The sequence below is a fragment of the Electrona antarctica genome (assembly GCF_951216825.1).
Source record: "Electrona antarctica genome assembly, chromosome: 1".
Classification (NCBI taxonomy): domain Eukaryota; kingdom Metazoa; phylum Chordata; class Actinopteri; order Myctophiformes; family Myctophidae; genus Electrona; species Electrona antarctica.
The window spans coordinates 52,054,859-52,081,451 of NC_136806.1; the positions used below are offsets into that span (position 1 = coordinate 52,054,859).

Consider the following 26,593-nt stretch of genomic DNA (forward strand, 5'->3'; position numbering starts at 1 on the left):
GCTACAACAAAGTGAACTATTCTTTGGGGAGTATAGGCATGCACATATAGGCCTATGTTTGTTTCTGGGCTGAATGAATGGATGGTGGTCTAATGGAATTGACCGCGCGTCAAGATTGTCACCAAATGGCTTGGGCGTTTTTTTTACAGAGCTGTTTGACAGCCTATTATGTCATTGGTCACATCCCATCCCCTCCGCTCCACTCCTCGCTCCTTTCGGTATGAATGGGGTGAATTAATCAAAAGGTTTCGGGGAAACCGAATGAATACACTTTTTTTAAATGAAGAAAACCTATATAGTTCGCGATTCTTCCCTTTATACACCTGTGTGATGTCGTTTTGTGATAGCAGCAGCCTCATGGCAGGTGCATAAGAAGGTCACGTCACAATTTCACAAATTCGGATTATTTGTGCGAGGACCTATAGCATATACTTAACTACTTTTTAGTAAAGAAAAAAACCCTCATTAAATTAGGCTATATAAGCTATAACCTGCAAAAATATTGATGAGTCGTTTGTGGCTGCTGGCTTATAGGGGTCGGCCAAGGTCCATGCATGCATGATATTTCATTCATCCCCTTCTGACTCGTTGATTCTGTGAAGACCGGAGGATTTATTCCCACATTTCACATGCAGCAATTACAGCCATATAGACTATAGAAGATGCGCAGTTTGACGACACGCGATTATGAGTGAATATGAATATGTCTTTGACCTGTTTTATTTTTTATACCCTGCATGCTTTAGAATGTCAAGACCACTCCGCACACTGCTCTCATATCATAGGCTATAGCCATAATATATACCACTAATAAATTAAATATTGATCAGATTAGCCTAAACAAAACAAAAACGAGACCACCATCACATTTTTTGGGGAGTGGGAATCTGTCCATATGCCCTGCGGCGCGGAGAGCAGAGCACAAAGTCAAGATCAGGCGGCACTAACGTTATTGCGTTATCAAACGCAATCATAAAATGAATTAATCACGTGCGCTATATATTTTTTTTTTTGCAGCGCCGTATATGCACGCGCATCGTTTGGCTGTAATGGATGGCTTTAAAATTTGACGTTATTATTTCCTGTCATTTCAGGAAACAAATTGAACATTTATTGCATATATATTAAAAATTATACAGTCGTCGCATGGGGCTGATGTCTGTTTTATTGAGGCGCACTGAAAGGTGAGGTCTCCCCGGATCAATTTCTCTGTCTTGTTACTCCCGCAAGAGAATGTTGGGGGGGGGGGGGGGGGGGGGGTGCCCTGACTGAAACCGCTAAATTGATTCAGAAACGAATTCATAACTTGGGCGAGTTACGGCAATTTTGGAGGCTGCTTTTATTCCCCAATTTTCGTGTTTCACATTTTGATTGCTTTATGCTTAAGAAATACAATAAGAAACGTTTTAAATATTGCCTCAATCAAGTGCATGCAACTATGGGTTTATTCTGCTCGGTTCTGTGGGCTATATAGCCCATGTTATTTCCAGTTCGTTGGGGGGAAATGCACTTAATACACGCGGGTTTGGTGTGGTTTCACAAACATAACCATTAAGCGGTCACAATGCTTTTATTGTGCACTTGATCTGAAAATAGAGTGTGGTCTAAAGGCTGCGAGGTCCAGACGAAACGAGGAAGAGGCCTTGTCTTTGTTTGGGCCCGGGGAGATGAATGGCCCGTGTCACGCAGATGATTAGTTTGCACTATTAAATTGTCAAAAAAGGAAGGATTTCCCTAATAGTGGCCCTTTTTTTCCTCGAAGAATTATAGAATGCGGAGTTGTTTGCGACTTTGCCGGGGAACTTAGCCGTGGCTTCGCGGGGGTCGAGGGCGGCCAACCCGCTGCGTCGCCGGGTGAAGGTCAGACAGAGTTCTCAGCGGTGGGGAGAATCTATCGGTCAACTCACTGCAGTGCAGACACCCAGACCCAGTGCGTATAGAATGCCTAATTTACACTCCCTGGGCTCGCCAATCATGACAACGTCGCTCATATACCGACGAGAACAGATCCCCGAGCTATATGCCAAAACGCGTCCCAGCGTGACGGTGACGTCCCACGGAGACTGCATGGCAGACTGCAGCTCACACACAAGTCACTGATGATGGAAGTGGAGCCACTGTCACTTGGCATCTCCAACTTGGAATATCATCATATTCCCAGATATTCCCCAATATGCGCACATGGCGGCTAACCCACAGGATGACTTGACAGGATATAATGATATCATAATCAACCTGTAGCTTAGCTTGTGCGCATATAAGTATAAGTGCACCAACCAAGTGCACCTGTGCGTCCTGTGCCATCATGAGTCATGTCAAATCTACACGTGCACATGGCCCACTCTTTCAATCCGATCAAGACAGGTAAAAATCACACCCGTGTGAAGTGAGGGGCGCTAATATATTAAAGTCTAACTCATGTTGATTATAGGTGATCATGTAATTGTGATACAAACGGTGCCAACACAAACAGTAAACGCCATTAACAATAAAGAGACAATGACGTATAATGAAGGAACATTATGACGTACATTTCCCTTCATTGTCACCATTGACATTTGAACTAAAGACAAACATTAAACCTGTATATAGGAGGGGCTGGCGCCCCTCAAAAATCAGCATAAAAATGAATCGAGGTGAATTAGCCCACACACAGACAGGGCTATATAGCCTATATACTTGTGAATGATTATCATGTTTTAATCGTCTTAAACGTGGGTGTGCTAGGCTGCTGCCAAGAGCCCAAAGACGTTGCATGCATGCATGGCTCCTCATGGCGCCAGATCGGTCCCCATGTGCACTGGCCTCGAGGCGCGGAGGGAGGCTCCAACATCATGAGCTGTCTGTCTGTGTGTGACATGACCGCCCTGGCCCAGGGAACCCCCTTCCATTCTGCTCCAACTTCTATTCTAGTGCCATGGGTTTTGTGTTAAATGTTAACAACTTTGGCTCAATCCATTTTATCCCCAACAACAAACCTGTGTTGACTCTCAACACTCGCCTCCTTTGTGCCCATTATACGCCTGCCCGCACTTGAAGATTTATGTATTTTTGATATTAAATTCCTTCTGTCATCAAGACTGCTCTCTTGTTGACTTTTCTTGACCCGTCGACCCCGTTCCCCAAACTTTCCCATATTTAACGCGGGAGCTCTCCCACAATCTCTCCCCCCATCTCCTCTTTATCTTGTTCAACGTTGGTTCGGACTTTATATAGCTCCACCGCAGAGCTGAATACATGGCTGTCCCCCTTTTGTTGGGCATGTGCTGTTTGCACTGTTCTTGAACTTCAGTGGTGGTGGGCCATACATACCAGGATGGTGCAGCCAGCCGGGGCCATCATCATCTCCATCCTCTACACTTTGAAGCGGGGCTATATCCGTGTTCCTGCACGCCTCCCTCCCTCCGCCATGCCCAGCTTGCTAATTAGTTAAACAAACGCTCCTACTAATGACTCCTCTGGTCTGGTGGTGCATGGTGGTGGTGGAAGCCTCGGGGGGGTTTGTTCGCGCTCAGCTGCGGCTGCAAGAGAACTTTAACTGGCACGTCCTGCTTGGAAAACTTGGCCCCGCTGACCCGAGTTAGTATCAGGGGCGCTGTTGAAATGGCTGGAGGAGACCGCCCTGTCCGGAGTGCAGTGCACCCCCCACCCTCCCCCGGGCCAAAGGCCAGTGTCCATGGCTCGGGAATGCCACCACCAGCTGCTCGCGGTGACACCAGCCACAAAGGCGCGCCGTTGAGCAATCGTTGTATGGTGGGTTGTCAGTATTGTGACATTGCTTCGGGTTTGACATTAATTTACTCACTCATTGGAACCTGCACACAAACAGTTCTTATAATAGGCTTCATATCATAGCCTCATGCAGTTTTCCTCCAAAACGTTTACCTTTCTCGGAGCACACTGTTGTCACGCGCGCGCGCGCGTGCGTGCGTGCGTGCGTGCGCGCGTGTGTGTGTGTGTGTGTGTGTGTGTGTGTGTGTGTGTGTGTGTGTGTGTGTGTGTGTGTGTGTGTGTGTGTGTGTGTGTCTGACTGACTCTGTGTGTGATCGCGGTCGTTTAAATTTGGCCAATGTTTGGCCATTTAGCCGGCCTGAGTCTGTGAAGCTCCAAGGAGGTCTTGGACAGAAATTGATACTAATTGCTGGGACTGTACACTGCTGGCTGGCTGGCTGGCTGGTGGAGCGCCTCGGGCGATCCGGAGGACCTGCTTGTCGCTGCCTAATTTGACAAGGGCTTGTCTGTCTTGGGAGCAGCTGGTCCTATAAAGCAACTGGCAACATAATCACAATCTTGACGTGGCTATAGTAGTGGCTTCCCACTTTGCCCGCAGGACTTTTTTGAGGGGAAAACGCCGTTCACGGGAAATTTATTGAAACTCCCTCTGGGAGAAGCTTCTAGGTGCAGGGGAGGGGGGGTCACGCTGCTCGCGGTATTAATAACAGAAAAGGCACCAATTAGCCTAGACAGGTGACATTTCTTGACATAATAAATCACACCGAAACAAGACAAGAAGACCAAATGAAGCCCATGTAGGCTAGGCTACAGCACTCATAACCCTAATAAAGTCCAATATTTTGTCCAATATAATAGGCCATTTATTAAAATCGTATAGGAAACAAAATTAGGCTAAATATAGGCCTAGTATAGTGCAACGGGGGATGTGATACACACATTATTCAGGGTTGAACCAACTAGGCTAGACATATAGAAACACAACCTACCACCAACCCTCACAGTAAAATAAATAATCAATTCTTTATACCAGGCTATAGTGCATATAGCTGAATGCATCAAGCAGGTATTGTTTTCGTCTGAAAGTGGGGAAAAAAGGTTTTCCTCAACTTTCCCACTGCCTGTAAAGAAATGCTGCTTTTCTGCGTCTTTTGAAACAGAAATCGTGATTTTTTCCCTCCCCCTGGTGCATGCATTCTCCTGACGCTCCCCTTTTCTTTGAAGGGAACAATGACAACACTGAAGCACCCCGCCGGTGCGCCACAGTCGGGGATCCCCCTGGATTGTTGTGGACATCTTTGGATTTCATCAATCAAAATGACTGCGGTTTTCCATAAAAATGCTGAATTTGGTTCGGGGGGGGGAACGAGAGAGCAAGGTAGAAAATACGAAGCTGTCCTTCTCGATGATAAATGGCCATCCTTTGATTGAGCAAATAGAGAAATTACGTGCCACCGTATGGTATGGTACTATGGCTGCTGAGAAACGGTCCAAAAAAAAAAAGATTGTTAAGGATGGAGATCTCATGCTATTGCGTCATCATTCCATTCCACCCAGCGTTTGCGCGCGCGCACACACACACACACACACACACACACACACACACACACACACACACACACACACACACACACACAGGCTATCACTTGCAACACTAAACAAGGTCTATATCATTTCAAATACGTTTAAGCCTATGCCTTAGCATGTTTCAGGATAAGGCCACCCACATGGCCATTTCAATAACGTCTTAGCCTTTTGAATATATATAGCAACAAATAACAAAAATGCCTCAAAAAGTCATTCAGAGACATGCCTGACCACTATAGCCTTGTGTCTTCTCTATATGCCTACTAAGGGCGTGTTAGGAAATAGCGCACTGAGCGCGCTGTGCAATGCAAACTAATAGGCGAGTGTGCTCCGGTGCGGTATTTCCGAACGCGGCAGGCAGGAGCAATTGATCAAATCTGGCCTTGGTATTGCTGGCAAGTGGCAACAGACTATAGACTACTTATTCAAGTCTTTAAATGTAAGTCATTCAGATGCCCATAGGCCTATAAGCCAATGAAATATTCGATCCCACGATTCCCACGGCTAAAAGCTTTAGATCATGATTATTTAATGTGTCTGTTATTGTTTTATTAACCTAACGTATATACCTATACCCTTTTTTGTTCAATGTTTGTTTTGTAAACGCCATTGCCAATGAAGGGAAAATGTACGTCATAATGTGTCATTTATACGTCATATTGTCTCTTTATTGTCATGTAATGTTTGTGTTGGCACCGTTTGTTTCACATCACCATTACATCACAATCAACATGAGTTAGACTTTAATATATTAGCGCCCCTCACTTCACACAGGTGTGATTTCTTTTTTACAATTCTGAAAACAATAATGAATGAATTAGCTATACTGACCCATGTGTCAAGGTGTCCCTTCTAACTATAGCATTATTGCACGCAGATAATTATCCATTATTGACATTGTGCCCCGCCTCAGGTCAGGGGGTCAAACGCTGAGAGATTAATGGCACCACATTGCCATAAAGATTTAGCCTATACATCACAGTGATTATTGCCCACTCCTTCACAAAAACATTAAAAAAAAATATGTGAGATTTGTCAGGCTTTGAAGAATTGTTTAATTTGAGCTTCTTTGGGGCTATAAGGGCACGGGGCCAGCCATGCACTAGCTGCAGTCTGTCCTGAGGTGAGGTCTGCAATGGCTGCTAATAGAGCTCTAATTGATGGGTGAAGTCCCCAGTTTCCGTGCTCTCCTCTCCTTTTATTGCGCCCTGGCGTCGACTGTAAAATAGAACTGTAATCAGATTGTTGCTATTCCTCCAGGAGTGGAATGAGAGAGAGCGCTCAGGGCCGGAGAGAGAGAGAGAGAGATAGAGAGAGAGAGAGAGAGAGAGAGAGAGAGAGAGACAGAAGGGGGCAAAAAAAAATCGTTATTAAAAAAGTTAAGCGCAGAGTAGAATTCGACATACTGTTGAGCCTTGATGAAAAAGAGGAAAGTGATACCGTCGACAGATTTCGACGATAACATTTCGCCTCCCCTGAAATAACCTTTTCCTATATATGTTTTAATTTTGTGGCTCCTATATATCCCTGCTGCTCCCTGTCAAAAAACATACTCAATATTATTATCGGTGTGTTTTTAATGACACAGACTTGCTATGCGACTAAATGAAACACAATAATCCAGCTCTAGTACATACTATAGCCTACTGTCACACATCTGATGGGTTGTCAATCAAATCAGGCCGCATGGAAACAAAATGACTCACTCTCTCTGCTTCTGTCATTCTTATACCCTTTCTCCTTCTATTCCTTTCATTCTCCCTCCCTTCCTCCCTCTCTCCCTCTCTCTCCCTCTCTCTGTCTCTCTGTCCCTCTCTCTCTCTCTCTTCCCCCCCCCCATCTCCTATAGAGCTTCCTGGAAGGCCGTGATTGGCTGCCCCTGTCTGGGGCCGTGATAGCAGCCCTGGAGCCGGGGATGATTGATGATGGCGAGGGCAAGGCCGAGTCGCTGGCAGGATAAAGCCCCATAGACGCCTCAATAAAGAGCCCGGGCTAGTGGAGAGAGAGCCTCAATACATACCCCCACCACTCACCCTCCCCCCCCCCCCCCCCCCCCCACCACCACCACCACCTCCCTCAGAAGACCCACGGCTAGAGCAGGAGTGCATGCAGGGGAGAGGAAAAAGTGAAAGAGAGTCAGCGCGAGAGAGAGAGAGGAAGAGAGAGTGGAGGGGAAAGAGAGGGGGGAGAGAGATGGAGGGATGGAGGGAGAGAGAGAGAGAGAGAGAGAGAGAGAGTGGAGGGGAAAGAGAGGGGGGGGAGAGATGGAGGGATGGATGGAGAGAGAGAGAGAGAGAGAGAGGAGGTACCGTTCTCTGTTGTTAGGTAATCCGTTTAGCCATTGAGCCAGCAGCCGTCTGAGGGTGGATAAGTGCAGCGACGGATGTGTGTGGGGTGAAAATAGCAGGGGTTGGCTGGTGGTGGAGTGCCTGGGGGGAGGGTGGAGGGGGGGGGTAGGGTGGAACTGGAAAGGATGGAGGGATGGATATATGGAGAGAGAGAGAGAAAGAGAGAGAGATCAGGATGTAGGTTATTGGAAAGAAACGGATAGATGAGAAAAGGAAACGATGCAGTACAACTGGAATGCAGCTGGGGCTGTAATATTCAAATTTCAAACTGTAAAAACCTGGATTATTAACGACACAAAAAAGGGGTGCATGTGTTTGATCCGACGGTACTAACAGTCCTGAGTCCAACACCCTATACCCAAAAACCCAAGCCTAAACTTAACCTCACAGGAAGCCGCAGGTTATAGTTTTAACCTGCAACGGACTAGTTGTAACCTGCCATGCATGTCTGGAGCCACAGGTTATATAGTTTTAACCTGCCACGGGTTAGTTGTAACCTGCCATGCATGTCTGGAGCCACAGTTTATATAGTTTTAACCTGCCACGGGTTAGTTGTAACCGGCAGCGCATGTCAGGAGCGATGTGTTGTCAAACTATAATGCCTGTAAGACTGTTATAGTATCCAACGTATGCACCCCACAAAAAAAGCCTGCTATACCAAAAAAAATCACACCCGTGTGAACTGAGTGGTGTAAGGTCTTATATAGCCTGATCAGCTGTGGTCTGACGTAATGTCTGACGTAATGAAATCACACCCGTGTGAACTGGGTGACCGTAGCAACCATGCTCATTTTTGAGTGGTGTAAACCACTCCTACAACTGGCTTTTGTGTGCATAAAAAAATGACCATGGTTGCTATGTTCAAAATAATTTCTGACGTAATTAAATCACACCCGGGTGAACTGGATGACCGTAGCAACCGTGGTCATTTTCTCTGCACAGAAAAAGCCAGTTGTGAAATCACATCCGGGTGTGATTTCATTACGTCAGATCAGAGCTGATCAGGCTACATAATACCTTACCTTATTTCATTACGTCAGACATTACGTCAGACCACAGCTGATCATGCTATATAAAACCTTACACCACTCAGTTCACACGGGTGTGATTTTTTTGGTACAGACAGACTGCAGACAGACAGACACGTAAACTAACAAAGCCAGTCGTAGGAGTGGTTTACACCACTCAAAAAGCTGGCACATTGTGGCCTGAGACAAGTAATGCCATGAGGGTAACTTCAGCTCTCATTAGGCAAGTACTATATACTTCAGATACAGCAGATATTTGTAGTTTTGTAGTAGTTTTGTTCATTCATAGACTTTGGGTGGGTGCTCTTCAAACCAGCTGGGATATCAGTGTTGTTTTGATATAAACAGTGGCACATTGTTTCCGAGTCCATTTGATATTGCTGTGAAGCAAAGTCAGAAGTGTTAACTTTGAAAGAAACACTCTTGATGAAGGTCCAGAGGGGCCAAAACGCCTGTCAATTTGAATGAAAAGTGATGCTGCGCAAGAGCAGAGTGCGGGATTTTTGTTCACGAAATATTCTTTTCATGATTGCTTCATTTGTCACTGTCCAACGCACCTGCATCTGAACAAAGTGGACGTGCAAATATTTTCACTTTGAAAAGAGTAAGAATGGACCCAGAGTTAAACAATTTTACTTTGTCACGAGTCACAGCCCGAGACGCAACTCCCCTGCTGACCCCTTGCCTTGCTACATGAATGAGACCCCGGCAGGGTTATAGATTCCATCGGTCATAGCCTCGTCCACTGCTGTGGCTCTGACCACATGCAGCCCTGTTATAACCCCCAGTCGCACTGCGTTCCCTCAAAGGCACAATTAGGCGAGAGTCGTCTCCTACCAAGGCAGCTTTCAGTGACCCCAGCGTCGCAACACGGTGTCCTGCAGACCTGCCATGGCTGGAGCCACGGGAGGAAGTGTGAGGGGGGGAGGAGAGACTAGGCTGAGGTTGGTTGGGGCCCGAGGGCTGAGGCTATGTGTGACCCTGTGGCTTCTCTGTCCTCAGCAGTTCCCACTATATAGAGCTATGGCCAAGAACAAAAGGAAGTGTTTTGTTTTTCTTTGTAATCTGCTGAGAATGCATGCTTTTTTGTTTAAGTATATTCGCATTTATTCAGTTGTTCATTTGGCTATAGTCTCGGGTATAGCCAATGCAGACAACTATTCCACAATCTCCGAAATAGAGAGTCTGGAACTATACACCTCCCGAAATCTGAACAAGGAGGCTGGCATCTGTTCGTCATTTCCGTTCACGAAAATATATATTTTAAAATTCAAAATTTCATTTTCTTTTTTTTCTTCCCCCATTTCTCTTAAGCAGCAAGCTATATAGTCTATATATGCTTGGATGATTTTTTATTGAATATTAGGATACATTCACGTGAGTGTAAAGATGAAAGCGGGGAGGAGACTTCACATCCGCTTTATCACTTGTTCATGATCTAGAGTTTCTGTTACTCCAGACTGTATGACAGGAATTCAAGCATTTGAAAATTGTGGGAGGCAACAGTCTGGCCGCAAGACTGTTGCCTCCCACAATTCATTGGCAGACAATCTGTACAGCCTGGACATCCAGCGGCTTGAGTTAACCCTGTATGTCTTCAGTTACAGTGGTGAAAAGTAACTAACTTCAGTAACTTGCCTACATTTACTCAAGTACTGTACTTAACTACAATTTTGAGGTACTTTTACTTTACTAAAGTACATCCAATTTTCAAAACCTTTACTTCTACTCCATTACATCTCAGAAGCAAATAATTAGCCCTTCACTAAGTCCCTCCCCAACCCATCCTTGTCCAATAGGCACATTAGCAGCGAAGAAAGCTTGACCTGCATAGCAACCGTTGCTAAACTATTTGGATTGGTATTGGACAATCGCTTTTTGGGGTGGGATTTAGTGAAGGGCTAATTACTTGAAAACTATAGTTACTAGTTACTTTGTAGATGTTGCTTATTATTACAAAACATACACCAGTAAGACACCGAGGGCGAGAAGCGACTGAAACAGAGCTTCTTAATATGGCACAGTTGAGAAGCAGGAGTTATTAATTAACTACTGGAACTATTAATCTGGTGTCAGTGAGGTCAGATGTAGAGTTGCTGGCCGGCTCCATATATGCAGATCTAGTATGTCAAACCATGTATGGCCATCCAGGGTTTGAAGAGGTCAGTGTCGTGATCTTCATATGGAGATCCAGGTGATGATAGTCAGCTCCACATATGGAGATCCATGTACCAACTTGGTTCATTTGCAAGTCTGAGTCGCGTCGCAGCAACCACACTGGTTATCATGAGACTGTCACAATATGGTAATATATTGATATTCCCATATAGGCTTATTGATGACATCAGGGATGGGTCTGGGAATGCCCATATATGGACCTTTTTTCAGGCCTGAAACAGTTGAGAAGCACAAGTTAAACTATTAATCTGGTGTCAGTGAGGTCAGATGTGGATTTGTTGGCCGGCTCCATATATGCATATATATATATATGCATATATATGCAGATGTACTGTAGGTGATGATGCAGTCTTCTCCATGTCGTGATCTTCATATATGGAGACTGATTTATTGATTGATTGTATATTTTGATAAGTATTTATTAACAGTTTGCAGAATGGGTACATTTCACATGAAAGCACAACTCAATACAAAGACTGTTACTGCATGTGGACGACACACTGATAAAGAATTATACACTTGTTTACAACAGTGTCCACCATTTTCAATTCATCAGAACATTTAGAGACGTACACTTCTATATAAAAAACAGGAAAGCATGTAAGGAGGTAAAAAGGGAAAGGAAACATGTACAGTAAGGAGAAAAGGGGGGAAAGGGGGCGGGGGGATTCAGATTTTACGGGGGCCAGTTTCGAATTGCAGCCGTCCGTAGGTGCCCATTGAGAGCGGTTTTGAAGGAGTCAAGGGATTCGCATTAGGGCGTTCCACATTTTGGTCGCATAGGAGCGAAAATAATTGAGTCCCTTTGTTTGTGCCGAATCTGGGTTGCACATGGTTTGTTGAACTCCCTCTGGTGTTGTGGGTGTGGACTTTGTTGACATTAAGGAAGTATTTAGACAGGTACATGGGTATCTTGGTGGTGTAGCGATTCTTGTGGACTAGACCCATTAAGATGCTGTCATCAACCCTAAGCCATTCCAGCCTGTCAAAGTGGGCAGGACTGCCATATATGGAGTGTGACATGAGGCGTGATGTCACGAGGCATGATGTCACGAGGCGTGATGTTCTGACAACCATATATGGAGGCGTGACCGACCGACTGACGGATGGGTTTTGCAGGTTTTCATAGTAACCCGCGACCTACATATTAAATCACAATTAACCCTTTAGTAGCCTATATGGATAGGCTACATTTCGGCCATTTGAAAATAGCCGATCTACAATGCTTGTATAGATCAAAAGATTTGTATACATTTAGAAGGTCAGATGTCAGGATGATGTGATTTTCTTTCACTTTTTTCTCCATTGCAGTATCAACACTTTTACTTAAGTAGAAAATGTCAGTACCTTTTCTACCCCTGTTCAGTTATGTCTCATAGCTCTCATAGTTTTTGATTTTTGGCATGGTGTTAGGTTCGAACATTGCAAACGTGTAAAATAACTGTAGTATATGCGCCGTGTCGGGGTGAGCTCTTCCCCGTGAGTCTAATCATGCTGCTCTGCTGTGTTGCTCTGCAGCCTGCCTGGTTGGCTGCCAGGGATATTTGCCGTTGTCCCATTGGCCAGAGGAGACAGACAAGGCAGCCAATCAGGATAGGCCTTCAGTATGACTATAGGTCTCGAATAGGTCGCTTACATTTCATGAGCGTTCATTAGTCTGGTTTAACCTGACAAAAATTACTAATTATGCACTTGGTGACAAGTTTTAGATTTTTGACATGGTGGCATAAGGTAGTATAGTCAATATATGGTTGAAACCCCAAATAATTGATAGAAGAGATTTCTCAATGGATTCTGTACCTAATGGGTATGCTAAATAACATACAAAAAATTTGGAAAATCCTGGAAAGGCATAACTTTCAAGATGGCGTCCGAGGTGGCTTAAAATGCCTATAGAGGGTATGCGTGTGACATCATCATCAAACCAGGAAGTTATGCAGGAACGCCTACTGAGTGGCAAAAAACGACTTTCTGGCCTTGACAGCCCACACATCCACACAGAAAAGTCTTATCTGATTGCATTAAACAACATTAAACAATGTTAAACTCACTTTGCCTGTTGCTTTGCCACTCGATTTGACACTCGATGTGCCATTCACTTTAAGCATGCGCATACTCTCTATAGGCTATAAACTGGGAGCCATCTTGAAAATGATGCCTTTCCAGAAGTTGGATTTCCATAATCTTTTACTATGTTATTTAGCATACCCAATAGTAATAGAATCCATTGAAAAGTATTTTCTATCAATTATTTGGGGTTTCAACCATATCCTGACCTATTGGATTCATTGCCAACAGATCACTAGGGGGCGAGCTCAACTCGTTTGCGATGGTTTTAGAAAACTTACCAATACCTAACACCATGCCAAAAATCTAAAGCTTGTCACCATTGTCACCAAGTGCATAATTGTTATGATTTTTTACGTATTATATCAGAGTTTATATTAGGCATTATAAGCTCCCGGCATCCATCGTGGACGCTATCTTTAAAACGATGGCCTTCCAGAACTTCCATTTTCCTAAATTTTTTTGTAAGTCATTTAGCATACCCAATAGTAACAGAATCCATTAAAAATATTATTCTATCCTTTATTTGGGTTAATGGGTTTTCAACCATATACTAATATTGGATTCATTGCAAACAGACCATAGAGGGCGAGCCCAACTCGTTTGCAATGGTTTTTGAAACCCTTATGGCTTATGCTCATGCCTAACACCATGCCAAAAATCTAAAAGTTGTCACCAAGTGCACGATCTTGATGATTTTGGCCGAATTCCCTCCCAGCTTGCATAAAGGACTGATTCCTGTCTCAAAATGTATCATTTACAGTCAGTTTGTGTATATGATCGATGATTATTATTATACCATATGGTTCCTGTTTTTATGTTTCATGATAAAGGCTTTTGAAATATAAATAAAAACATATTTGCATAAAATACACCAAATGTCTATGTCTTGTTGGTTAATGTGCCAATGCATTACTGTTTTAATACTTCATATCATTAAAAGAAAGTCTGGTTTTATTCTTGAGATGCGGGTATTTCACATGTAGTGAAACATGTTTAACTAACGTGACTTATACTGTTTACTAATGAAGCTTAAACAGCTACATAACAACAAATCATGGATTATTATCACCTAGCAGTTATCCAATTAAAGCCATACAGAAATCCGTGTGAACATTTCAATAGCGATAGCTTAATGAAACTGTAACAGTCAAATGTGTCTTTGTTGATTTGTGATTAGAGCAGGGGCGTGTTCATGGGGTATCACACATAACTTGATTCCACCTTGGGTTTTAATTGCCTAATTGGAGTGATTATTTAGCAATGGGGAAACCATTGCACCTGTTCTCTGTTCTTGCATGAGGGGGATTTACAGTGTTTGATAATCACCTGACTGTGATCATCCAATTCATCTGTGACTTCTCTCTTGACATCTAGATCGATTTTTGTTTCCCGAACAGTGTGTCGGGACTAGGGATGCACGATTAATCGTTAGCATAATCAGAATTGGCTACATCGGCCATAAAAATGCCATATCGGTATCGGAACGGTCTCAAAATAAGACAGATTATTTACCAGCAATTGTTTTTTTGTTTTTTCTACATTTAATTTGTGTACTCATCTCATTCAGTAGTCATTCAGTTGTGAAAACAGACACTTGGAAAAGAGGATATGCTATTTATTGATTGATTGAATACTTTTTTAACAGGCTTTGGGCCAAGCCCCTATAGGGCCTATAGGCTTGTTTCCATTGTGGTCCTCTGTATAATATCGGAATCGGTCAGAATCGGTATCGGCAGATATGACCCTGCAGATAATCGGAGATCGGATATCGGTCATAATTTCATAATCGTGCACCCCTAGTCGGGACCCATTTTTGGGTCACACAGACCCATTATTATGGGGTGCGAGTGTAAACAACCCTTTTTTCTGTTTCCTATACCTTTTGTTTTTAATTATCATTATTTCAAACGATTTACAGAAATGTTGCGTCCTCAATAATGTCATTATCATGATTTCATGATCAAAGAAATTCCATTTAAAAAACTACTTTTAAGAAGTAGTGAAAATAGTAGATCTAAGTTCACAACACAGGTTGTAGATCGGCTATTTTCACTAGTTTGGTTTGCGTCCCGAGGAGACAAATTTCTCCTTTGGGTCTTTGGCTAAAAGGTTTGGGATCCACTGATCAAGATTATGGGGATGTCTCCCATCTACATATGGACGAGAGATTGCAACAAGGTGGAATATGAATTGATTTCATACTGTATAACACAAGTATCGCAGCTGGCATGCAGGCAAAAACCTTGTATCTCCTCTAGCTCCATATTTCATCTTTTTAAGCTCACAAAGTAGCTCAATGAGATTCTAGATCTGGTATTTTGGAAGTATTTCACCTATATTTTATGTATTTGTGGGTTTAATTAAGATTTAACCGATGGAAAGTATTATAACAAGAGCTTGTCACTACATTGGATCTATTGGAACACAGGTTCCATTTTCCATTTACTAAAAAGTAACTATACCTACATACTTAATGAATTGCATTTTTATATCACTTTTCCAAGTGCTCAAAGCGCTTTAAATGGTTCATTCATTCATACATTGGGAGGTGAAGCGGCGAACAGTCGACTCCAGCGTCCTCACTTCCCACATTCACACACACCAACGGTGGCAAGCTCACACCGACCAACTCATTGGAGGCAATGTAGGGTTCAGTGTCTTGCCCAAGGACACTTCGACATGTGGACAGGAGGAGCCGGGATTCGAGCCGCCGACCCAGGGATCATTGGACGACCTGCTCTACCTCCTGAGCCATAGCCGCCCCAACTTGCTATAGGTTTCAGCCTTCAGCCAGACAATGACCTCCCTTTGTCAGACTTCTGATTGGTCCCTGACTGACCGCCCTGGTTCCGCCTTGTTTATGTTGAATTTGCTATAACATTTTTGGATACAACTAAAAACAAACATGATATGCCCAGTCACCTGTGATGTTCCTTTTTACTGACACCAAGTTTAAAATAAGAATTGAGTGCACAGAATATCAATACGAAGCAACTGAAAAACACGTTATTTCAATGGTAGTGGATGGAGAGAAAGGACTTTTGTCCAACCACGAAACAGCAACCAATGGGTGTGAAGAGGGGCACAACCATGGGCAGGACTTGACAAAGGGTGACGTTCCTTGACTTAGGCCTATATTAAAACTGCTCTTATTATGTATCAAGTAAGAAATAAATTACCTATTAACATCCAGAAATTATTCAAGTATAGGGAGGGGGGCTATACGAGTTTAGCTGGGACCTTAATTTTCAACAACCCAGTGCAAGCACCACTTGGAAGCGTATATGCATCTCTGTCCGTGGGGTGAGGATCTGGAATGGCTAATTCAAACTATTGCTCAAGCATATTCTTATGGCCAAGTATAGCAAGCATAGTATAATAGGGCATGCAAAGTATAATATGATCTGATGATGATTATCGTATTAGCCAAAACAGTAACGATGATGATAATAATAATGATAACGACTAGAATAGTAATTAATAATGACAATATAGTAATAATAATAATAATAATAATAATAATAGTAGTTATAATAATAGTGATAATAATGAGAATTGCTATTATTATAATGCCAAATACGGTAAATGGTTATGTAGTGCAAATTAATGTAGGATCTCTATGGTGACACGGGTGGGGGATGGGTGTGATATTGATTTTTATTTTTTGTTTATTATGTATTATGTATGTGTGTGATTGAGAGGAACCCAAGTGGAACAGTGAGGATACAGGGAGTAGACGTGAAGAAGGTGGAGGACTTTAAGTACTTATAGGGTCAACATTTCAGAGCAATGGGGCGGCAGTGGCTCAGGGGTAGAGTGGCCGGATGGGAACCGCAAGGTTCCCAGTTCCATCCCGGGCTCCCCCAGAGTTAGTGTCGAAGTGTCCTTGAGCAAAACCCCTAATTCCTCCCGATGTGCTGGTTGGTGCCTTGCATGGTTTCCGCCGCCATCGTGTGTGACTGTGTGCTTGAATGGGTGAATGTAATGCACAATCTATGTAAAGCGCCTTGGATAAAGGCACCATTTTACCATTTTACCAAATGGAGAGTGGAAAAGAGGTGAGGAAACGAGTGCAAGCAGGTTGGAATGGGTGAAGAAAAGTGTCAGGTGTGATGTTTTTGGCAGCAAATTTTGATTTTGGTTATAGTGTCTTGAATAGTTTTCATTTAGTTTTAGTCACATTTTAGTTAGAGAAAAGTATCGGATCGGCCCTTATTTGTCATATCGGTATCGGCGAATATACCAGTCTAACCACAGATCCCACACAGGGGTAAGGGGTTGACACTATGGCAGGTAAATAAAATGTTGGGGCATGTGGAGTTTGCTTTGGAGTTGCCCAAACTGCAAGTGCACATTTGAGTGAGGAGTCTGCTATAAACACAACACGAGATATAGCTATAAACACAACATGAGATCACTACACTGGTATCGGTATTCGGTATCGGCTAACACAGAAATTGAGGTATCGGGATCGGATCGGAAGACATCCCTAATTTTAGTCACCTGGAATGTTTTAGTTTTAGTTTTAGTTGACTAAATATCATAAGATTTTAGTCGACTAAATCTACAGTTGATTTAGTCAACTAAAATGTATTTTGGTGGGCCTTGATGCCGTCGTAATGACTGCTTTTTTCAGTCTATTTTCAGCATGCAACTAATTGTAAAATGACGTATACTGGATCTCTTGTCCACTAGTCACTTCCTAACATTTAGTCTAGTTTTTATTTGTTGACGAAATTGTCATGCAGTATATTTAGTCTTAGTTTTAGTCATCATAGCTTAGTTTTTATTTAGTTTCCATTTAGTTTTCGTCAGTGGAAAAAGGTAGTCGACGTTTTTCGTCTTAGTTTTAGTCGACGAAATCAACACTGATGTGTGATAGGAAAGTATCAGCAAGACAACAAGATGGTGGTGAGACCAGCTATGTTATATGGTTAGAGACTAGAGACAGTCGCACTGAGGCAAAGACAGGAAGCAGAGCTGGAGGTAGCAGAGACTACAATGTTGAGGTTCTCTCTGGGAGTAACAAGGATGGATATAGGATCAGGAACGAGTACATCAGAGGGACAGCGCATGTCAGATGTTTTGGAGATAAAGCCAGAGAGGCCAGACTGAGATGATTTGGACATGTACAGAGGAGGGATTTATTAGTGAGTATATCGGTAGAAGGATGTTGAGGTTGGAACTGCCAGGCAGGAGGCCTAGAGAGGAAGACCAAAAAAAGAGAAGATTTATGGATGTAGTGAAAGAGGACATGAAGTTAGTTGGTGTGAGAGAAGAGGAGGCAGAGGACAGGGTGAGATGGAGGCAGATGATTCGCTGTGGCGATCCCTGAAGCCCAAAGGAAAAGAAGAATATTCAGAAAAAGTTGTTTCCAAAACAAGTGCTAAATTATATATTTTTCTTATAGAAACTGCTGATCTCTATCAACAGTATTCTTTCATTCTTTTATAATGAATTGCAATGAATTGCATTTTTATAGCGCTTTTCCAAGTGCATTCAGTCATACATTGGGAGGTGAAGCGGCGAACAGTCGACGGCAGCGTCCTCACTTCCCACATTCACACACCAATGGTGGCGAGCTCACAACGACCGACTCATTGGAGGCAATGTAGGGTTCAGTGTCTTCTTGCCCAAGGACACTTCGACAGGAGGAGCCGGGATTCGAACCGCCGGCCCAGGGATCATTGGACGACCTGCTCTACCACCTCCTGAGCCACAGCCGCCCCTTTTATGCATGCAAAAGCATATAGCTGTATATGACTTAACATACAACCTCACAGCCATCTTGTACTAGCCTGGCTAATAAGCCAGACTCAAATCACACTGTCGTGTGGTATTTGAGTCTGGAGATGCTGTGTATGGATCTTGTTTCCCGGGGGGCGGGTTCAAACATTTTCTCTTTGACGCAATTGGTCAGAGCTACTGTCAGTCAACGGTCTCAAGCATTGAACGTCACTGTACCAAAGCCCGCCCATATTGCATACCGTGTCCCAATTGGCCACACCAGTTCTCTGGTCTAGGAAATGGGCGTACAAATGAGCCTCTCCAGACCGTAATCCGCCGGCAGGCAATTTTTTTTTTGCCAACGGCTGATTCGGTCTGCCAGGCTAATCTTGTACAGGGTTGTCAAGGAAAATCTCAGAGACTAGTAGATAGTCGGCGAGCCACATGGCCCAAAAGCTCAACGGTTAACATACTTTTTATTTGTGTTTTTTCTATTCACATGGTCATTAAGATCCACAGAATGAGAGGCCTGCTCTCCCGGAAACATCGCGAAAAATAGCCATTAGTCATTATAGCCATTTTTGTATACCCCACCATATAGACAACCAATATAAGGCAAAATGTCATCATACTTTAAGTAGCATGTGACATGTCAAACTAGGGGGTTTACATGATTCTGAATCCATTGCAAGCATTAGTTTTGCACGAAAAACACTCCTTGGCCTAAAAACGGCGATAGCCGTCATCACATGTGTGATGAGGTCAGCACATTTGGGCAAGTGGATATGGCCGAATTTAGGCCAAGGAGTGTTTTTCGTGCAAAACTAATGCTTGGAATGGATTCAGAATCATGAATACCCCCTAGTTTGACACGTCACATGCTACTTAAAGCATGATGAAATGTTGCCTTATATTGGTTGTCTATGGTGTGGTATACAAAAATGGCCATAACCTTTTTTCACGATATTTCCGGCAGAGCAGACCTCTCATTCTGTGGACCTTAATGACCAAATTAATAGAAAAAAAACACAAATAAAAAGTATGTCATGACATCACACTAGGTCCTCTCAAATTTTGGACGGCTGGCTCCCCGGCTAATAAAAACTAGAGTCCCTCCCCCGGGTCCCCCAAACAAAACACATACAGCCTTTGATCGCATGAACATGACCACTTTCAGCGCAGCATTAGCATTAGTGTGGAGTGAATCTGTGTTGGGCAGGCTTGAGGGTACAGCTATTTTGCCAGCATTGAATTATCTCATATTGTGGCTTTTGCTGCTGCTGCTGTTGTTGTGTTGGTGTTGTTGTGTTGTTCTTGTTGGCGGTGGGCAGAGGTTAGAAAAAGGCCAACAACAAATTCAAGCCACCGGCGTTGGCCGCATGGGGAAATGCTGGCAAGCGGGGCCGGAGAATAATCATAGGCTAATTGGATTTCCAGCTCTGATAATGGAGGCCAGGCTAAATAAGAAAAATTCCGGGCAAATTTGTGCAAATGAAAAAGGATTCCTCCTGACATAATGGCACGGTGCAAGGCTGCCTCTAATAAGCAATAATCTGTCTAAGAGCTTCTCTCTCTCTCTCGTCTTAATCTCTGTCTCTATCATTTCTTGTCTCCCATTATATTCCTCATTCTCTCTCCTTGTTCTTCTATCCCTCTCTCTCTCTCTCTCTCTCTCTTTTGGGGGGGGGGGGGGGGGGTACTGGTGACATTGTTCATTGTTATTTGAGAGAAATATGAAATATACTTTGTCTAACAACGAGGTCTAATGGGGTGTTCTCTCTGTGTGTGTGTGTGTGTGTGTGTGTGTGTGTGTGTGTGTGTGTGTGTGTGTGTGTGTGTGTGTGTGTGTATATCCTCTATGAAGAACGTGTGAGGAATGGATTCGCATAATTTGTATACCTCCAGAATAAGTATTAGGCCCACATATAGGAAGGGAGAGGGAGAGAGGGCAAATGTTTGTTGTTTTTGAGATTTGAGCTGAAATGATATGGGGGACGCAACATGTTTCACTGCTGTTACGGTCCTTAAGAACTTGGCTCGAACACCAGGACCATACCATAATAATGCAACACAAGGCAGATCAAAAGTTTACAAAAGGTTTATTTAAAAATTGAAATCAGGCATACAAATCATGAACTAAACACCAAACGAGCAATGAATCAATTAAGGAATGAATTGAACTTGAACAAGTAAAAAAGGATCACTGAATAACTAAGGAAAAGCACCTGGATGCCTAAAGCAAATTTTCTTTTTAGGAATTTATTGTCATCTGTATCATCTTTTTCCCAATTAAAAAACATCAATCTGTAAGTGTTACGTCCCTCCGATGGAGAGATGTAATTGTATCTTACACCTGAGAAGTCAGTTATAGTCAGACCTGCGTGGCCGGTTAAGACTCACCGCGCTACGGGTTAAAAAATCACCCGTGGCTCCCGACATGCGTGGCGGGTTACAACGAATCCGTGCTGCGGGTTAAAAATCACCCGTGGTTTCCTGTGAGGTTAGGGTTAGGGATTGCCATGGTTCACATGACGCTCGTACTTCACGGCGCAACTGCAGCCTGTTTTACGCGATCGCTATACATTTACAGAGCAAACGTGTACATAAACATTCAGATTTCAAATATAAAGTACTCACCACATATGGGCCACGGGTGTTAGAAATGTACTGGTACAGCGATTAGCATTGCTGCATTCCGCGTTGTTTAATAAAGGGCATTTTTATCCGAGCAGTTTTTTTTGCCATAGGCTTTCAACTACGCGCCCCTATATCGGTCGGGAGGAGTGTGGCACTCTGAAACACTGGGTGTGTTCGATATAGGCACGCTGACCGCAATGCCAATACAAACTAATAGGCGAGTGCGCTCCCGGTGTGCAACTGTGAGTTTTCCGAACGCACCCCGTTTTGAGAAAAATAGCCGGGTCGCTCGGATAAAAACAATCCTTTTATTAAACAACGCGGAATGCAGCAAAGCTATAACCGCTGTCCCAGCAAATTTCTAACACCCGTGGCACACGTGGCGAGTACTTTATATTTGAAATCTGAATGTTGATGTACGCGTAAAACCATGACAGTCATGTTTCAGGGCTAGGTTAGGGATAGTGTTAGTAATGGTCTAACTAACAGGGAGGGCCAAATATCTCCCGCTCACAGAGGGAATAGGGGGGGATATTGGGTTTATGAGTTTCAGGCAGCACGTGTCAACCAGTAGTTGTCCTTTCCTGACACTATAGCCAGGTTCTTCTACATTCCTCAGTGGAAGAGACCTGCTTTACCACATCTCAAGGACTAAAACGTAATTCATAAACCTCATTCAGCACACAAATGCCCTTGTCAACAAGAAACACACGACTCGCAAATGACCTTGCAAAGCTGAAAAACACCCAAACTGCAGCCATATACACGTCTTTCCCTTCCCCATATAGTGGTAATATCCCAGCAAGCACTATAGTGAGAACATGTGACCATTTACACACCACCGTTGGCAGCAACAGCCGCTCCGAGACAATTTTTAACTCCAGGAAAAGATGACACCTTTTTTTTTCTCTACAGTATCCCATTCCCCCTCCCTTCCTCCACCTCATCCTCTCTCCCTCCCTCCCCATCCCCCTCCCACACAGAGGCAGCAGCAGCAGCGGGCTTGGGCTGGCTCGCTTTATCTTGACAACTTCCATAAATTATTGGAGATTTTCATATTTCAAATTTCATCTGCATTCATGCGGTGCGCTCGGTGTGGGTCCCCCGGTGGAGGAGTGTATAGCGTCGGGGTGTCGGGTATTGGGAGGCTGGAAGCCCCCCCCCCCCCCTTCGATATAGCAAAATGCTGCCACCGGCTGCCTGGCTCACTGGCCCCCGGGACCCCAGGCTAATTGAATTGCATCCTCTGATTAGATTATCCCTGCGGCAGCTTGCTGCCGATCTGAAGTATGGGTGCCTTCTATCCTACTTAACCCCTCTGCCCCCGCCCGCTGCTGCTGGCTGGCTGGCTGGCTGGAGTCACACACACACACACGCACGCACGCACACACGCACGCACACTTTCACACAGCTGAGGCAGAGTGCCCAATATATTTGGGGGGGATGGGAGGGGATCAAAGTTGGCCAGTTGTGTTATTTTTCTTTTGCATTTGTCTCTCCTGGTAAAAGTGGCCATCTTTCACCCATGCAGGCTCTCCTCACCAAATGGCTTCAGCCTGCATGGCACACACAGGAACAATATTCACACTTCTGCGTTTGTCTCATATTGCTTTAACCCATTTTGACCTGAGATCAGATTCTAAAAATGTCTTCGATTTTTCAAAAATAGCAGACCTACAAGCTCGTAGCGCGCCACTCGGTGGCGCGCTATGAGCTTGTAGATCTGCTATTTTTCAATAGCTAAAGCATAACATAATGCTAACACCAAAAGGGGTTCCCGCCCAGAATGGGTTAATAATTACCGCACATGTTGTCAACTATTTGGAGAAGTAGCTTCGCAGTGAGCTTTCAATGAAATAACAAAAAAAATAGAATAAAACAAGAAGCAACACTGAGAAGTATTATACCTTAAACAGCCACAAAATCCATGAAAACCAAACGAATGGTGGTGCTCCAAATACAAAATGTCGAGCTAGATTATATTTCCATTGATCTCTTTTTATAGTGTCTGCATTCACATATTTTTCACTATACAGCCTACATATGGTCGATGTTAAATATTGAGTGGGATCATTTTGTTAGAAGACAATAACATTGATCTGGCCTCTGTACGTTTTTGCTCTTTTGCCAAAACACATCAGACCATATGCAATGATAAATGATAAACAATTATCAAATGAAATTATTAAAATCATTGAATGTGAGTGATCGTCTCCCCCATATTGACCCAATATGGACTACAGCAGCAATAATTTCATCTACTATTGTGTACATTTTTTATTTTTTATTAATACCGTCAATTTTAACATGTAGAGACATTTTATATGACATGTCATATATTGCATGCAATATGACTGTATATGTCATATACGATATATTATGTCATACTGGATAAATTGTTTATATTACTTACGCTATATGTTTCTAGCATAATACTGTATGACATACTATGTATAGGAGGACTATAGCCTACGTATAGGTATACAATGATACGAATAATAAGAATTGTCACATAATAGAAGAATCTTACAAATCCTATAAAATCTACACCGTCTTTCCACTATGAACCCATTCTGGGCGGGAACGCCTTTTGGTGTTTTAAGCATCATGTTATATTTTAGCTATTGAAAAATAGCAGATCTACAAGCTCGTAGCGCGGCACTCAGTGCCACGCTACGAGCTTGTAGATCTGCTATTTTTGAAAAATCGTGAATATATATTCTTTCAGAGCAAACATTTTTAACTCAAATATTTGCTTCTATGGGGGGGGGGGGGGGGGGGGGGTCCCTGGAACAACATATTTTGAGATGTGGGTCGGCGGCCAATTACATATATTTTTGGGGGTTCCTTGACATGTAAAAGTTTGAGAACGACATATAAACATGGGCTTTTTTCAGAAAACTGTCAGGATTTAGAAGACATTTGTATAGAATCGACCTCAGGTCTATAAATGTGTTCATAGAAATGAAACCTAAAACAAAGCGGTCTTCAATGTGGTCCTATGTTAACCTGGTATAGAACATGATGCCACTAACATGGCAGGAGGCCACCAGAACGGCAATAAACGTATATGCACTCGTGGTCCTGTAACACCACTTTGGATAAAACAACATCCACCAAACAACATTAATATTTTCATTTCTGTCTCTGCGACACCAGAAATATGGCTATACAAACGCCGTCTGATTGCCATGCCGCCACAGGCACTGTCAGGTGGCATTTTTAACCCTGTCATCCCGTACTGTACACATTGCCACATCTCAGTTTTGGGCCGATGCATAACCTAGATGACTATAAGTGTTTTGCTGAGAGAAAGTCATGTCGTGATGTAATTATCATCTATTGCTTCCTGTAATCGTATCAGGTCTCTTTTGAACAATAATCTCATGGCGAATGTCTGGAACGGAGCCCTGCCCCTGTTTATTGTTCTCCACTCGGGCTATAAGAGGGGGGGGGAAAAGGCAATTGAATTGAGGACTCTCGCTATTGGATTTTTTGCTCTGTAGAATAAACTGAAATCATATTTTTGCTGGAAATTATCAATACATCTTGGAAGGAGAGCGAAAAGTAAGAAGACACAGGCCCTGGAATAGCCCCAAAGGGTGCAGGGAAGGCAAGGTGGAGGGAGGGAGATAAAATAAGAGAGTCTCTGAGAGATGATGAAGAGTTGCTGGCGAGAGTATCACCAAACTGCCAAAGACGTTCGTTTATTGACATGTACGCATGCAGGGGGTAAGATATGGATCCAAGTCTAGGTGGAAAACACATGTCTTCACGTGTGCAAATTAACACACTGTGACTGGGCTATTATTTTATATCCTGGGCAGAATAAAAACACACACACACACACACACATACGAGCGCGCGTGCACACGCACACACACGCACACACACACACACACACACACACACACACACACACACACACACACACACACACACACACACACACACACACACACACACACACACACACACACACACACACACACACACACAGTCCCTTGTGTCATTTCACACCAGAAATGGTGTATATTATAGATGTTCCACAATAATTTTACCCATGTTGTCATTCCTGCTTTTCTCCTCTGCCACCTGCAACTATAATACCAAACAGCCTATGTTAACCTTAAGATGAGGGCAAAGAAAGTATAAAGCCAGGAGTCAGTTACTTAAATGGTGCATTTATAATATATAGCGCATTTTTTAACCAAGGCGCTTTACAGACATTGTGACATTACATTCACCCATTCACACACCGAAGCCGGAGGAAACCATGCATGCAAGGCACCAACCTGCACACATCGGGAGCAATTAGGGGTTCAGAGTCTTAATTGCTCAAGGGCACTTCGACACTAACTCTGGGGGAGCCCACAGGGTCCGAACTGGGAACCTTAAGTTGAGGTTCCCCATGGTCACTCTACCCCTGAGCCACTGCCACCTTATCAATAGGGTACACAATTAGCTGGCTAGTGGCTACAAACCAAGCTAACAAAAACTCATGAAATGAACACATCTCAGGTTTGTATAGATAATCTGCACAAAACATGTGTAAGTGTAAAAGCTAACAATATGGAGGGGGGGTGAACTCACCATGCTTGCTTGGGTGGCTAGCTGTCTCAAGTTGTGTTTGTTTGTCCAATGCAGCTGCAAGATTAACGAGGTGGGAGGGCACTTGTTGACATCATCACTGCATCAGGTGAAAAGTGAAACTGACTGATGGCAGCCAGCTCATTTTAATTATAATAAAATAGTCAATCTCATAGCTTATTTCTTCTTCTTTTTTATGGCACCTTGGGCATCCAAGGCAAAGGACACTGAATGCATGTGCTGTTTGGTTTAGGGACCAGTCTAATGGGATCAAAAGGCAGCATTCAGAAGAATTGCTTTTTTTCCGAAGTCTCCTGAACTTGAACACACTATTTTGCGTTGAACAAATTTGTTTAGAAATCCATGTCGTACATCGCATCTCCACTAGCTAAAGAGTGCTGGGTTGCGCCCCGAAAATAGCTGATCTACAAGCTCTCTTAACGGGATTTCAGCCCCTGCCTCTCTAACACTCTCTGCACGTCCCTGATTAAATGTCTAAAGGGCTTAAAGAGGAGCAGATGAGAGATCTCTTCCCACCAAAAACAAAAACAAAACAACAACTTTATATTCACTTTGAGAAAATCACCTTCTTGGCTTTCCGTATGACAAAAACATGGACGAGCTCATGTTTAAAAGTTAGATAGACCACAACACATTCTGATTTGAAATGAAGATTTATTTTTTATGGTAATATAT

General features: G+C 43.3%; 1 protein-coding gene across 2 annotated transcripts in view; it reads right to left on the reverse strand.

Moving 5' to 3' along the window:
- Window positions 1–26,012, reverse strand: part of tmem33 (transmembrane protein 33) — a 44,008-nt gene extending 17,996 nt beyond the window's left edge. The window contains exon 1 of one of the 2 annotated variants that reach the window (XM_079509527.1): window positions 25,901–26,012. The gene's annotated coding sequence lies outside the window, so the exon portion shown is untranslated. The remainder of the gene's footprint in view (window positions 1–25,900) is intronic. The other variant, XM_079509526.1, reaches the window with a different exon arrangement.
- Window positions 26,013–26,593: the final 581 nt, after the last annotated feature.